Genomic DNA, 15,371 nt, shown 5'->3' on the forward strand with positions numbered 1-15,371 from the left:
TGTCTTCGATTTGAAGATCTTCAGCTTTGATTTCAAGATCTTCAGGTTTGATTTCAAGATGTTCAGTGCTGAGCTGAAGATCTTGAACCTTGCATTGAAAATCTTCAGGCTTGTGGAATCAATAAGCGATCCGTAGATCTTGAGGCGGTAGGCATGCATCTTTGGAAGACGAGGTTCCAAAATCTAAGCCAATGGCAGATCCATCACTGGGTTTTCCTTTTGCTTGATTTGGTTCACTCATGGCAGCCATCAGTAGGTGGATGATTGGCAACATGAAATCTGGTGAGCCATTTAAACCTTCGCAGTGAAGCTCCTAAAGTTGCAGTAATGGAGTCATGTCCGACTCATGGAAAAATTCCTTGTCATTGGAGGATGTAGTGGATGATCTTCTTCAGCCAAGCAGCCAGTTCTTGAAACACGAACATAACCTGCAAGAAAAGTTGTGCACTTCCTAGGGGGTGTGTCTGTCTCACTATGTAGTGCATGGTGCCCGTGCTAGTGGAACTGGGAGATGGGTCTAACCTTGGGCAAGCCCTTAGTAATGTCCCACACCAAGAGTGCGAATTCTTAGCTATACAATGCTACACAAGCATAGGGAAGTCCACTTATTGAAATTTCTATATTCAATGTGATCTTGGCCAATAGTATGAAGGTTCACGTGTTTGGAATACTAAAGGATTGGCCATTCAAGATAGTAAGAGTACAATTTTTAGTAAACTTCATTGTGATGATAGGAGTGGACTACGATATCTTATTAGGAAGACCATGTATATGAAGTGCTCGTGTAATAGAGGGCTAGGGTAATAGATTAATGTTCATTGGAAATAGAAACGAAGCAATTTGAGTAGAGATGGACACTTGGAAGACATCACCAATCATCCTAGATGCCATCTTAGACATGCTCAAGGGAGAATTGCAGAGTAGCCCCACTACGGTTCATTAACCAAATATATTCCCTATCTAGAGGATGAGAGGGATTGGATGCATGTGCTTGTAACCATTGACTTGTCGTTCTCTAAAAAGGATGATTACAAGAGGGTTGTGGAAAAAGCAAGCGCCTTCAATGAGGGGGCCAAAGTCCATGCACCAAGGGATGCCTTGCCTAGAGTACATTTGTGAATGATGGCACGAACCTCAAACACAAAAATGTTGCCTATGACCTATCATGTTCAAACAAACAAATTAGAGCTACACATGGTCCTTGAGTATTTGACAAGAAAACTAGTGTGCAACCTTGTAGCCAACATGAAACCTCTCAGAGATCTCATGGAAGAGACAAGGCAAAAATGGACTAGAATGCACTATCTGAACCTACTATACAATTGGGCTCTACTGAGGGACAATGGGAACTTGCAAGACGATGAACTAGCAGAAGATGAGTCTTCTAAATGAGAGGATTCTAATGATGAATATGTGGATTGTGACTCTGGGAATGAGGATAGTGAGGAAGAAGTGGAAACCATAGACTATGACACTAATGGGTGGACAATCAAGCAAATAATGATGGACTGTAAGACCAAAGGCACTAATGCTTTCAGCATAGAGAAGGGGGTTATGAAAGTGGATTATGATTGGACCTGGCTAGAGCATCTAGCTGTGGTTGACTATGGACTATAAGCAAGTAGGGTTAACCCTGTGCCCATAATCATAAGCTCTGATAGTGATCTTGAGATTCCAAAACCCCCTAGGACTTGATGCACCAAGGGAGACCTTCTAGTCCACCTGAGGCATAGATGGCTAAAGGAGGAAGTGAGGAAGAAAACTAAGGATTTGGATGCCGAAAACCATGAAGGGGATGCAATGGCAGTGGAGAAGGAGAAGAGGAAGATGCGGGAGAGAAGATCACACACAATGTAGGTGTTGTCCAACTAAATTGATAGCCTTATTGCACTATCATATTATATATGAATAAAGAATGGGTGGTCACAGTGTACATGGGCAGGCCTAGAGGCCTTTTACCCCAACAACCTCCCATTAAAAGGCCAATGTGGATGGTGAGTGAAAACAAAGAAAAGAAAAGAAAAAGACAAGGTGAGGAATCATTACATCTCACCCAACGCCCAATCGGAAAGCGAGTTGTGCAAGAAGTGTCGGGAACCTCTGTAGAAGAAGAGTCAAGCATCCTTGAGTCCATGACATCTATGAGATAAGCAATCCCGTAGCTCCATACAATGGGGTAATCCAAGAATGCTTCTCATGAAGCAAGCACAACTCATCAATGCATGACTATAAAGCATTAGAGTCATGCATAACATTAGCATGGCACATACAAGACAGTGGAGAGCAGTCAAACTCTCTAAAGTCAATCATTGAAAGAGAGCCAACATCCCAGAAACTCGTCCAATGGGGTCTCAAGACTACATGTGGCCTCAATGAAGCGGAAGACTGACATATGGCTGGCTGTCCAGCTTGTATAACTACAAGAAAATGGCTCTCATGAGCTTGAAAGGGGTCTAACAACATCCTAACCCTGACTGCTATGCATAGCTATGTCATCTGGGCCAATAAGTGCCTCATTTTCAGCATAAATAGCTTGTTGTAATGGCATTGTAGTTGCTGTAAAATCAGTCATAAAGCGTATCAAATGCTCATCAAGAGGCCTGAGAGGTGTTTGCGTCTCATACAAGACAACATGACGGCTGCGTATGACCTGCTGGGCAACATAGAAATATTTTTCAAAACGTTTGATTCAATCACAAACTACCATCTTTTTTTTCCTTACATTGAAAGGTATGCAATTTTGCAAAGGGTTAATGTATACTTCTTTGTTGTATTCATTTCTTACTAACATTTCACTTTGCAGAGGACATTGGAACCTCATATATATTGATATTCTCACTAGAGAAATTATTATCATGAACTCTCTTAGTGGTATCCATGGCCAATGAAAAATGTGCATTGAATAGGATACTACTTACTTTTTGGTTTATTTTTATTTTATCTGATTGTCTATTTTAGTAATATGTTTCCATTTATAGTGCTAGCAGGCTCGTGGCTACCTTTTTGGATAGCACATATGAGGATATTATTGATCCTCAAAAACCGTATAGCTTTCTTCAACAAGAAGTTTCCTTGCAAAGTGATGCGCATTCTTGTGGATGGAGAGTGATTTCAAATGTTTCCATGATAATAGATTCAAAGATTCTCAAGATAGATGGGGTTAATGTAAGTATTTTTCACATTGTTTGTTTTTTTAGGAACCTATCTTTGACTTTTCCAACTTATTATATTTTTTTTCGAGGTGCCAAGATTACCTTAATTCATACACATGGTGGATAAGGGAGCGATGTATTGAGTTGATTTTGGATAGGAAAATCACACTAGTCACGACCCCAAGTCCCCGCCACAAAAATCCTCAACTAAGAGTAAGGGTAAGGGCAAGGGCAAGCGATCTGGAAAGAATAGCAAGGTAAACTCCAAAAAGAAAGAACTACCAACACATTCTCTTATGGAGTCTCATCCATCTCCTTGTCAGCCTGAAGAGATGAGGCCCCGTGTCCAAGACAAATTCTTCCAACCAAAGAAAAAAGCCACTGTAAGGACATTGGAGATGTTTGCAGAAAGCAATGAAGTAGTTACAAAGCCAAAAGAAGACAGATTGATGCAAACATAAACTAGAAGGAATCTTTATTGTTATTTTGCATCCTTGTATATTTTCACTTCAATTTTGTAACTCTTGATTCAATGAAAAGCTTTTTATCCTATGTAAATGTAATCAATGTTTTCATATTTATGGGTCGAAGCTTACAATATTGGGAGGCAAGCAACTCATACAAGAGAAAGAGCGTTTATATATTTTCTCAATTTTTTTACCATTTACTTTGAACTTATATCCTAGGGATGTACTATCTAGTAGCTCCAATGTATCCCTTACATCTTTAAGACTCTAATTGGAAGTGATATTTACCTCATTTTCTTCTACATGTGCTATAACTTGCACCTTAAGTTTGAAGGGCATGTAATCTGTATTAGAATCCAAGGGAATCCAAATGCCTAGTTTAAGTTTGTATCTCCTATAATTAAAGCCCAAAGCAAGAGTTTTTCATGCGATGTTATAACACAAAGCCAAGAATTGGGGGCATACAATACATCTTATGGTATCGTCCTTATGGTTATACTCTCTAGATTTCCAAAGCCTTCCTATAATGTTGTCTAGTTTTGCTTTTGCAAAATTTCTACTTAGCCAAGATACCTTTGTCCTTTGTAAATTTTTTACTTTGAAGTAGGCCACAAAGATATGCAAGGGTATAAACCATGATAGGCGTATTCTTCTCAAGATCCTTCCAGCTATCATGGACTTTTGACTATCTTGACATATTTAGAATTTAAAACTATGCATTGTTGCCTTATCAAGAATCTCCCAATTTAGAGATAAGAGACTTGGCAATGGTAAATCCTCGATATGTCCATATGTACCTTCTCTAGAGGGAACCACATACTGTGAATAATACATAAAAACCCTTCTCTCACACTGAAAGAACCGATGGTCTTATCAGCATAGATAATGTATACAAACACCTTATGAATCGCATTGAAAGTTCTAATCAAGCTCTTCACAGGTTGCCATTCAGTACTTGTTAATTGAAATATATCTACAACCAAGAATTCGATATTAGTACTTGCTTAAATGAAAAAAATATCACATATGTTATCAACTTAAGACTAACAATGTATTTGTTGGCAAACACATTCATTTGGAGGCAAGTGCATATTCTTGGCCATGTAAACATGCTGCATTTTAACAAACCACCCTTCATGCTTAATTTTGAAAGCAATGATGTGTTCCTTCTTCTAGTGATGCTTTATATCCTCTCTTTGACTTCTTTTCATCTTGTGAGAGCCCTTGCAAGAGGGCAGCATGGTAATCCAATCATTTATGCAAAAGGTTTTGGGCTTCCAATTTTTGTCAGCTCCTTGGCTATAGACAGTGTAGGAGTTTACTAAACCAAAAGGGTGCCTTATGGATGCATACTTAGATTTAATTCACAAAGAAAGAATCTCATTGAGAAAGGAGAATGAACTAAAATGGAATATTAAAAAGACTAATGAAAATATATTGATGGAAAAAAGCTCTCGACTTTCAAAAAAGTCATTTTTTAACTTCATAAGATCTTTATCGTGTCCTTTGTCAAATTTTATAAGTGAATAAGGACTTTGGGACAATCAAAACATGTCAGACTTTAGAGATCTTGGCTAAAAGGGAGGAGAGAATCATGAAGTGGAACCTACTATCTCCAAAAAGGAGGAGACAAGAATACCATATTCTTGCACACATGGCAAACTCTCTTTGACCCTTTCCTTAATCTCGTGATTAACAAAAGTGAAAAATTTGAAGCATTTTTTGCCCTAATGCATAGCTTGCAACTCGATGCATTCCTCAAGTTGCTACTAGCATTACTCTCTCTAACCTTAAGGTTAGATCCACAAAGGTCACCTTTTAGCCATTCGTCACATAGACCTCATTTGATATACAAGTTAGGACTCAACCATGCTCACACATGGCTTCTCCTCATAATGGTAGCCTTACAACTTAGAGCACCATGGATCATTGGTGGTACCTTATGAGGGTGGGACATTGAGCATATCTAACACTTCTTTCTCTTCATAAAAGTAAAAGTTAATGCTCAATTTAATTTTTTTCAACTTTTGATTACCTCCCTCCATTCTAATTGTCTTCTTTCCTTCTTTTCCTTCTTACTAGTTTCTTCCTCATTCTTCTTCTTTTTTGATTCATATAGTTTTTACGATATGAATCTTCAGATAAAATCTTAGCTATGGATCAATTGTCTAATTTTATTTACAGTGCTAGTAAAAGATCTCTTTATAATTGTCACATTGAGGTAGAGAATAAGTATGAACCAATTATCAAGACAAAACTAACCACTATCTTAGAGTCCATGAAACATGTGCTTATATTTGAAGGAAATAAGAACCTTGATCTTTGATTGGATGGAAGGATATACCCCAAAGATCCCATTAAAAATAGTGTATCTCTTTTCTACAACAACTCCTCATTGATGAGATTTATTGGTGATAGTTATAATGAATTTTGAGGCTATACACTTGATCTTGTTACAGAGAATGATATTCTTGGATTGGAAAATCCCTTACCAAAAAAGCAAAGAGAGAGTTGTTTCAAAAAGTATAGGATTATCAACAAAAGATCCATTCATTAGAGAAATGTATCAAAGCATACCAATAAAAGAAAATTGTTTTAGGCATTCAAAATTGACAAATATCTCTGAAGAACATTGAGAATCTCAAATGAGAAGGAGGTGTCTACACAAAAGAATCCAAGCAATAAGTTATACTTTTCTACTTAAGAAATGTTGAATATGATATTTTAATTTGGTTTGTGATATTGCTCTTGTTTATATCTCTTTAATTAAATACAAGTTAGAGAGATGCTTCAAAGGCATCTCAATTTTATTATCACCTTCTACCTTCATTAGTTCCAAAAGACATTCTTGAGAGGAAGAAATTCAAAATAGTAAAGGGACATTGCTTGAATTATTTCATTAAGCATAATTCTTTGGATACCGAGCTTGTGCAGAAGACTTTAGATAGTATCAATATTACTAGAGATTCATATATACAATTTTTCTAGCTAATACAATTAAATGTAAAACAAAATTAGGTACACAATTTCTTATTTTCCAAGGCCATTTATGGTGAAGACTATTAGATAAAGAGTTAATGATAAAGTGATGGAAGTTTTAGGTGAGCCTTTCAATATCAAGGCCAACTTTAAGAGAAAGAAAAATGAGGTTATTTTGACCGAATTTAACATCAATTAGTTTGTGAGATTGTGTAAGCTCAATAAAAGTGAGATTTTGGAGTGTACAAAATAAGAAATGATCCATGGTAGAAATTAAGTGCAAAATTTAGCCCAATGACTATTTTTTGAAGGTTTTCTTGGTCATCACACTAAATTTTTAGCATGAAAACTAAAAAAATAGCCCATATTTACAAAAAGTTACATTTAGACCTAAAATTTGGCCAAAAAACTCAAAATTAGGATTTTCTCATAATATTTGTCTAATTTTCTAAACTGTTAACCATTAATCAACCAATCATTCATCCACTTATCTATAAACTTAAAATCATGGGAGTCTCTTATTTTTTACCTTGAAAGGGTCTCTATTACCTTAATGAATATAGCACTTTTATTAAGTGAATGTAGTCATTGAGTGTCATTTAGTGTTCAATTTAAATACGATTCTAGTGATATGAGCTTTTGAAGTAGATACAGATGATTTTGATATACTATATTGAGTTTTCCATTAGACTTCAATACTTGATATGATTAAGAGAGCAAGCAAGTAGGAGAATAACTATTTGTCGAGGGATTTGGAAACTACAAGGTGGAATGGCATATAGATGGGGATTTGAAGACACTTCAATGAATCTATAATGTATCAAAGGGAGCCAACTCTAGATGTCACTATCTATACTACATGTCTCTAGTTGTAGAGTTGAACCACCCAAGCAATTGGAATAGAGATCCCTTTAGGCATTTAGCCAATGCTCACATTTGTAACTTGGTGCACTTGCAAAACAACTGAAAAGCTTGTTCCTCTTTACATAGGGTTTGCTTGGAAGTTGACGCCCTTGTTAGCTAGAAAAGATGTTATAACCAAGATCGAGCAAGATTTATCTTCAATTGGCTTGCATGGTATCTAGATAATATTGTCACTAACTAGATCCTTAGAAATCCAAGGATGAAAATTACATCCTAAAAAAACCATCTATTGGTGGGGTGAAGGCTAGAAGGTTCTTGGGATTTCGTAGAAAACTTGGTAAGATACACTCTAAAAAAGGTGACTCAACCATTAAACATAATCAATGGAGATCCCTACATAATGTTGTTAAGGATCATGTTGATAATGAATAGGCTCGAAATAGAAAAGACAAAGATTGGAAAAATTTAGATAAAATATTCTTTTACAAGGATAAATTTGAATTAAAATATGGTGATCTCAAAGACTAATTAAGCTAGCCTTTTTAAAGATGGTGATCTAAAAGACTTCAAAGACTAATCAAACCTTTTTAAAAATACAATGACAGAAGCCTGAGATAATCAACACTTTACTCACTATATGGCAAGAAGCTTGTGTTCTTATATGTCTCTATTATCTATCTTAAATAAGATTTCTAACTTTCTTTGTTAGTTAATTGTGCAACGTATTTTATACAATCGTGCCCCATATTTCATCAAGTAATACGGAAGTCTATCTATCTAGTAAACTCAAGGCATGGAGAAGTCACATTATCAAGCAAGAACAAAATACTTTAGACACATAAGACATGGACGTGGAAGAGTTAAAGCAAATAGCTCATTGTAGATCTTTCAATGGCTCTGTAGATAATCGAATTTAAGATTAAATATACAACCATTTCAAGTAACATATCATCTTTGGCAACAATTATACAAATGGTCACCCCTTTAAAAAAAAGGGTTACCTGAACTCTTGTACAAAGCAAAGATTTTCAAAATGGCCACAAACTAGGAAAAGAGAAGGAAAAACATGGGTTTCAAGGAGTCCCGACTCTCTATTGTCTTTAGATTGATTCCATTTGTAGAGGAATATTTGGCAACTCAATAAGTATTTGGGGTTAAAGGCTACTTATGCCTAGCCACCTACATTTTCTTGTATATAGATATGCATATCTATACATAATAGGTAGTGGGCATCCATCATTATCTCACAGTATTCTTTAATCTATTAGTGATAAAAAGAATAAAGGAAGGTAGGTCACACATTGTGGCTATTGGAGTTTCCGCATACTAGTCTCTCTCTTCTTGTTTGAACCTCCATAACTCTTGCTTCTATTCTACTTCCATCTTCCACTCACCTTTCAACTAGTATCATAGTGTGCATTTGAGGAGCTTCATGAACATTGCATTTAGCCTAGGAAGAGATCCTAACTTATAGCTTCATTGATATTCCAGACTTGTTGACGAGCTTGCTACGGCTTAGCTAAGGCTTGTTGCACTTACTAAGTTGAGAAACTAGCCATTGTATCCATTTTGAGTGGATATAGAGCATGCTACAAAAGTCGTGGATAGCTATGGTAGCTTGATAACACTTTCGTATTTTGGCATAACTTTTGCATCTTTGATGTGTTTTATAGCTACAAATGAAGAGTGCAATGAGAACTAAAAACTTGAACACTCATATAGTTGATTTTGTGCACTTTTTAGTTCTCCATTTTACAAAGAATAGAACAGTTTTGGTTTGGACAACAAGCTTACAAGTTACAGAGCTTTATGCATTATATGCCTACATGCTATTCGGGTCTTATATATGCTTATGTTGGTATTTGTGGCATTGATGTTTATACCCATATATGTTTATGGTAACCTTTAAAACTTGGATTTGAGCTCTGTTGGATGTATTTGGGTGTTAGCCATTTAGTTCAATAATTATTCACTTGCGAGTCGAAGATATATTGGATGTACATGCTCTCCAATGTATCATTGATGCGTTTGGGCTTCACGAATATCATATACTTGATGCATTGAGCCTTGTTGTGCTCTTGAATATTTCAAATTTTCTTTTAGTGTGGGAGACACTTATATTTACTTGGTAGAGCTTGGTTCTTTAGAGCCAATGGAAGTCTCTTGCTCATGTATATGCTCAATTGATATATGCATACACTATTCTTACAGATATCGACTCTTATGGGATGATTTGCTTTTAAGCATTTGGATACCCAGTACCTATCATTGTTAGTGGGTGGTGGATATGAGGTGGATACTTGATATGCATTGGTATTATGCATCTATGTAATTGACATTCAGTATGCTTTGGGAGTTCTTAGTACCTAGTTGCTATATTGCTAATTGCATTCTATATATCCCGCATTGCTACCTAGATATTTCTAGCAATGGGAGCATACCGTTGTTGGTCGTTTGCCTATTGATTGATGATCATTTAATGCAGTTCTATGGATAGCAATGCTCAATATTGTTTATAGTAGTTTCTTTGAGCACTCTATTGAATACTATTTGTAGATAGCTGTATGTTGAGAGTGGAAAAAGACTAAATTTTTGACTGATTTCTGTTATTTTTGAGGTTTGAATGATTGATTTTTGATGGATTTAGAGTGATGTATGATTGTTAATGGGAGTATTTGAGAGTGTTTTGGATGATATTGATTATGTTTAGAAGTTCATGATGATTCTCAATGGAAATACGAGGTTCTGTGATGTTCTGATAGGTTCTGATTGGTTCTGTATAGCTTATGTTTTGTTCTGATTGTCTTCTGTATAAAGCATGGATTGAAGATTGAGATCTTTTGAAAGATTATTGAATAGTTTTTGAGAGTTTGTAATGGTTTGAGTATGAGTTATGAGGTTTTGATGACCTTATGTAGACCCTATGTAGAGCCTCTGTCTCTGCTCTGTCTCTGTACTGTAACTGTACTATAGCTATTCTGGTGCTGTACTGTGATTGTTTTGTAGACCTTCTGTAGGTGTTCTGTAGAATGTATGTGTGACTTTGGGAAAGTTTTCTAACCTTTGGAAAGGATGAATCTAAGTTCAAAAGAGCTAAAACAGGTGGAAGAAATAGCTGCTGAAGACTGAAGAGAAGACTAAGTGACAGTGACAGTAGTGAGATGTGAGAAGACACTGTAGTGACTCTGGTGACTCTTAATATCAGGCATACCTCTTGGGAGGTGCATCCACGACCTAAGAAGGATTATTGAGAGTTATTATGAGAGCATTGTAGTGAGGATATGATGTACGATTGATGGAGAGAGAGAGAGAGAGAGAGTCAGAGATAGTCAATTCTATCAAAACAGTGTAACTGTGTGTGAGAGATTGAGAGAGAGAACTATGAAGACATTGAAGATGAATAATATGTGATTAATTTCCATTCAAAGATGGTGTATTACTTTGTGTTCTTTGTTCTATTGATGGATTTTGTGAAGATGTTGAAGATTATGGTTGATTCTATCAAATCCGTGGGAGAAATCTACTATGAGGCTGCGTGAAGAATTGCTGTTTTCTTTGTTTTGATGATCAAAAGAATGAAATAAAAGCTTGTTGATGTTACAATATAGATTTTCTTGCAAGAGAACTACCTTTTCCTTGGTGTTCCTCTTGGGGCTCCATGTTTTTGGTGCGCAGCCGGGGAAACTTGCCATCAACAAGCACTAGAAGAGGCTGAAAATGAAGGAAATGACATTGCCAAGAAGAGAAGAATTCAATGGATGTTTGTAAAGTTCCTTCTTCCACTCAAGAGTTGGAATTTCTCATAATCAAAGCCACTTTCCACAAGAAGTTCATCCCACAATGGCGGAAACATATCACCATCATGATGCATACTCTATGTGGTGGACTGTTTCCTCTTCCTGTTGAAGCAGCAGAAACTTGCATCTTGGTGGCAAACTGTTTGGGAACAAACTGAAGAGCAGAAACAGAGAGAATGACCATCCATGGAAGATTTGGCATTCATTGAGAAGTTTTCAGACATCATCAAGTGGGAGATTGTGAAGAAGCTTCAGGAGTCTTGGTCTGTAGAGGTTCACGAAGACAAGAAGAAAAAGAGTTGGAATTTGTTCGTGGATGCTAAACATCAAGATACATGGGATGCTTGATGCACTGACAATCTTCTGTTTGTCCAATTAGCAACCCACTGGAAGTTGGTAGACAGAGTGTTTTTCACAACATACACTGTTGAAACCCTTAGAAGCTGGCATTATTATAATGACACAACAACAATCCTAAGAAGAATGAGTTTTGATACTTTTAGAACAGAATATATCCCCCTCTATAGTGGTTTGAAAGCTGAATTTAAATATGTTGAAAAGAAGGAAGTAGAGGAGATGTTGGCCAGAGAATCTATCAGAGAAGCCCCCTCTGACACTATCCTATTAAGTCCAGATCAACTGGTTGAAGCCAACCCCCTGATGAATGATGCAATAAAGAGGCAAGCATTGGAACGAGTCCAGAGGTACGTGAGAAGAGAGAAGGCAAAAATCAAAGCTGAGAATGAGCTCGCAGCAGAAGCATCCTTTGACACCCTAAAAGCACTCTTTACAGAAGTCCCCATGGCAACTCAAGGTCCCCTTCCTAGTCAGATTTGTCCTCGAAATATTGATGAAAGACCAGCAAATATAGTCCCATTGCCAATTTTTAAGGGAGAATACAACGAAGACCCTGATCTTCATGTAGCAAAGTTTATGGTAGCATGTGTGGCTAACAATGCTAGAACCCCTGAGCATTGGTTAGCAATCTTCCCTACCACTTTCAAGGGCGCGGTGTTTCAGTGGTATGAGAGACAAGCAGCAGGAACTTGGCCTTCCTCACTAAATTCAGGCGTGAAGGTTTTGAAGAGCGGATGCGAGAGGAATTCATGAATTTAAGTCAGTCCTTTGGAGAAAGAGTAGAAGCTTATGTCTCGCGAATGGAATCCATCCTAAAGAGATGGACTAACCACCATTTGGATGAAGGAATCCAGAAAGGAGTGTTTCTCAGGGGCCTACAACCAGAAGTTCGCAAGTTCGTGGAATTGAGAAGACCAGTCAATCTGCAAGCTGCAGTGGAAGGTGCAAGATTGTATGATGAAGTTGAAGCAAGGCTGTCAATGACTCCAGGAAGAGGAGCCTTACCTCCTCCCATGCCTGGAATGGTATACCCACCAAATGCAGTCCTAGGGATAGTTCCCTACCCCTATCCCCAGATGCAAACAGTGCCGCAATATAGTGCACCTAATCCAGTGTGGTCAGCGCAGACGACAGTGCCTCAAATGATGGTTCAACCACAACAACAGTGGCCTCAAACAGTCCCTCCAATGGCGAATCAACAAGAGTGGAACCCTACCAACTGGAATCAACAACCCCAAGTCTCAACAGGAGCTCTGAATCAGAGCCAGAGCAGAGGACCTTCTGGATCTACCCAACCAGTGTATGCAGTAATTACAGAAGCTTCCCAAAATCCCACAACAAGCACTTCTGGAGGTGAAAATGTAAAGGACTACTTATCCAACTTAGTTGCAAGTATTAAGAAAGAGCTTCTGGATGTGATTTACAGAGCAGCTATAGACGCTGAAGGTGAATACTACCAATATATCCACTCCTGCGGGAGCTGGAAGAGATGTGATACGCTCTAATGCATGGTGTGGAAAGTGTCATCAAGCGAGACATTTAGAACCGAATGTACCCGAAAACCAACCATTCTTGGAGCCTTCTGTTCTTACTGTTTGCGGAAGAACCATACAGAGGATATTTGCTCTCTGAAAGAGATGCATGAACGAAGAAAGAAGGATGAAAATGCAAGATTCAACTTGCTGGAATCCAAAATGACAACACAAGATATTGGACCAAAGCCTAGGGAATTTGGTCCTAATTTCGGTCCAAGGAGGTTTCCCTCTCAAAGTTATAGAGGACGACAGTCGGTGGTGGTTAGAGATCAGAGGTGGAATGTTATAGGTGTGGAGAAAAGGGACATATCTCCCCAAATTGTCCAAACCCTAGACGATCTGTCGATTATAAGCCCTTATGCAGCCGATGCAAAGGAGAAGGCCACACTGCAAAGGATTGTCCCAGCCCAGCTCCTGTAAAGGCCAATGCCATTGATAGCCAATAGAAGGTACAAGAGCCTGCTTCCAATTTGGTAGAGTTGGAAGTTGCTGCTGTTACGCGCACCAAGAAGAAGGAACTAGTGGTTCAGAATGGAAATGACTCTCCTGTCAAGACTGTGAAGTTCAACCTACCTACAGAGGGACAGAGCGGTATAGAATAGAACAGTACAGTACAGAGCACTACAGTGCCACAAAAGGCTACAGAGACAGTCCCAGAGATAGGACTAGAGGCCCAAGAGATAGATGATACAGAAGCACTTCCAGAAATAGAAGAAGTGCCGATGTTGCAATTGTTAGAAGAAAAATGAAAGATGAAAATGGGTGTAGCCCCATTCCCTAGCCAGCTGGAGAAGCCTGTGGATCCTATTAAAGATTATGACTTGGTCAAAGACCTAGACACTTTTAAACCAAACCTAACATTCCGGCAGTTGTTGATGTTGTCTCCAAGCTGTTAAAAGAGATTCAAAAGCATCTTGACACGAAGGCGTGGACTAAGGATCACTCCTTCAATAGCAGCCAAGACCATTAAGGCCCCAGAGCCTGTAAAGGAAGTAGATGTGGCTAATGCCTTCCTAGATCCTGGAACCCCAGAGATTAGTGTATGGATAGAAGGATGCTTCATTTTAGATGCATTGATTGATGGAGGCTCATCAGTAAACATAATGACGGATGTCACAATGAAGGACTTAGGGTTGCAAGGAATTCAACCTACATAGTGGCTTATCAGATTGGCAGACTAAAGTAGAGTCAAACCGTTGGGCATCCTCCCATATGCAAAAACAACCCTTGCAGGAAGAGACTATTGGCTGACATATTTGGTGGTCAAACCAAATTCTTATGGGACCTCATACCCTTTGCTGTTGGGAAGACCTTGGCTTTTTGAAGCAAGAGCCAGGATGGCTGGTTCAAAGGAACCTTAACCCTAGGCAGAGGACCCAATAAAGCGGTGTTAAAGCTGTATGGATCGCAAAAAGGCAATGGATTCACATCCGTTGAAGTCATAACTGACTCCTCTAATGAGGCAACAAATGGTACATCAGGAGATGAAGAGGTTGTTAAGCAAATCTTTCCTAAGAAAACAGAGGCACAGTTCCTAACAGTGGGCACTGTAAGCCAACTGCCAAGGGAAGTAAAATCCTTGTCCATGGGTAAATATCTCCTGTCTCAATTAGAATTAACTTCTAAAATCACCTCTGATAGTGAAATAGAAGCATGGATATACTGTTCTCCCTGTTACATGACAGTCGCAGAGACAGAGCAGAGTCAGTACAGAGACAGTACAGTTACAGAGCAAAGACAGTACAGAGGCAGAGCAGATGTAGAGCAGAGACAGAGCTAATATAGAGACAGTTACAGAGACAATAACAGATACAGAGCCAGAAGCAGAAGCAGATGCAGAGGCAGAAGATCTGTTCTTCTCCTACAGAGCCTCTACAGAAGTAGAGACAAAGCCTCCAGAGGATGAGGATGAAACTGATGAGGAAGAAAATGAAGCAAGCTATGAATGTGCAGACGATGAATTCTCTCTGATAGAGGATGATCTTGTTGATGTCCCTATAGAGACCTCAGAGGCCGAATCTCTCTGAGTGCTGGATGGAATGACCATGGTTTCGTTTGGGTTGGTCAATGGATCACAAAGTATGCAGAATCTGTATAAGCAATGGATTAAAAGCATAAAAATTAAGTTTACGAGTGGCTCCTGTCGCCCTGACTATTCAGTCAAAAGAAAAGATGATGATGATGCCCCCTGCCAACAAAAGACCAAGCCCTCAAAGCCAT

The sequence above is a fragment of the Lygodium microphyllum genome, chromosome 18, assembly GCF_053477565.2.
Source record: "Lygodium microphyllum isolate KBCC chromosome 18, Lygodium_microphyllum_v1.1.10, whole genome shotgun sequence".
NCBI lineage: Eukaryota > Viridiplantae > Streptophyta > Polypodiopsida > Schizaeales > Lygodiaceae > Lygodium > Lygodium microphyllum.